The sequence below is a fragment of the Astatotilapia calliptera genome, unplaced genomic scaffold (genome assembly GCF_900246225.1).
Source record: "Astatotilapia calliptera unplaced genomic scaffold, fAstCal1.2 U_scaffold_73, whole genome shotgun sequence".
Taxonomy (NCBI): domain Eukaryota; kingdom Metazoa; phylum Chordata; class Actinopteri; order Cichliformes; family Cichlidae; genus Astatotilapia; species Astatotilapia calliptera.
In genome coordinates, this window is record NW_020535815.1 from 64,599 (window position 1) to 66,041 (window position 1,443).

The following is a 1,443-nucleotide window of genomic DNA, read 5'->3' on the forward strand; positions in this document are numbered from 1 at the left end:
GAACCTACACTGTCATTATTACTGAGAGGAGAAATGGCGCAGAAAGGAGTTCAGCTCGACCGAGAAACCTTCTCTTGTTCCATCTGAGCTACTTTGAGGATGTGACAGCAGCTGTGTCAGAGACCAGAGATAAACTACAGGACATCCTGAGAGAGGAATGGACAAACATCTCACTGACAGTCACTGAAGAGGATGTTTTACTGTCACCAGCAGAGCCAAAGACCAGAGCTGGATTCTTAAAATATTCACATGAAATCACACTGGATCCAAACACAGCAAACACACATCTGTTATTATCTGAGGGGAACAGAAAAGTAACAAGAATGGAACAACAACAGTCTTATTCTGATCATCCAGACAGATTCACTGCATGGCTTCAGGTCCTGAGTAGAGAGAGTCTGACTGGACGTTGTTACTGGGAGGTGGAGTGGAGAGGGAGAGGAGTTGGTGTAGCAGTTGCATACAAGAATATCAGCAGAGCAGGGAGCTCTGATGAATGCAAATTTGGATTCAACGACAAATCTTGGTCTTTACGTTACGATTCAAATGGTTTTCAGTTTTGGCACAATGAAGTCCGAACCAACCTCTCAGGTCCTCGGTCCTCCAGAGTAGGAGTGTACCTGGATCACAGAGCAGGTATTCTGTCTTTCTACAGCGTCTCTGAAACCATGACTCTCCTCCACAGAGTCCAGACCACATTCACTCAGCCGCTCTATGCTGGACTTCGGTTCTTTTATTATGACAGTGACACCGCAGAGTTCATTAAACTGAAATAGACAGAAATGATTGAAGGACACTTGGTTAAAACAGGTTTTTCGGTTTCCACTTTCTTTGGTCTCTTTCATTGTTGCTCAGACGTTATTGATGTGCTGTTGCTTAGCCTGTCAGTAACACTTTATAGGTGCGACTTTGACATTGCATTATTTGTTGTCTAGTTAATGATTGGCTTTGTTTTAATGAAGGAAAAGTGTTTCACTCTGCAGAAACAATACAGCCTCATATATCTTTGTAAATGTTGTATGTTGTTCTAATTAAGGTATTTAATGTAAAACATCCCATTTCTAGTTTGTTATATCTTCTACACAAGAGTTATTCTTTATGGGAAACTGTTTTTCATTTATGTGCACTGTCATGTTTCAATTTAGAGAAGTGATCAGTTTGGTTGGGTGTTTTTGTGTTATTCTCTGGTTGGTTCCTTTTTCTTTTGTTTAAGAAAACTAGCCATTGAAATATGCGCAACCCTGTGAAAAGAAGAAGTAATATGCACTCAAACAACTTTGTATGGAATAAAATGACACCTTATATAAAACTTCCTCAGTTAATCACTGTATTGTGTTCCAGTAAAATTTGACTGAGTTAAAAGTTTCATCTCTGAAAAATATTGTTAACTTGATCAGACTGATATAACAGTTCAATAGTTCAGGCCCTGAAGTGCCGGTGATG

The 1,443-nt window shown here is 39.8% G+C and overlaps 1 pseudogene; it reads left to right on the top strand.

Moving 5' to 3' along the window:
- The first annotated feature begins 206 nt into the window (after positions 1-206).
- Positions 207-787, top strand: LOC113018382 (tripartite motif-containing protein 16-like protein pseudogene; annotated as a pseudogene).
- The last annotated feature ends 656 nt before the right edge of the window (positions 788-1,443 follow it).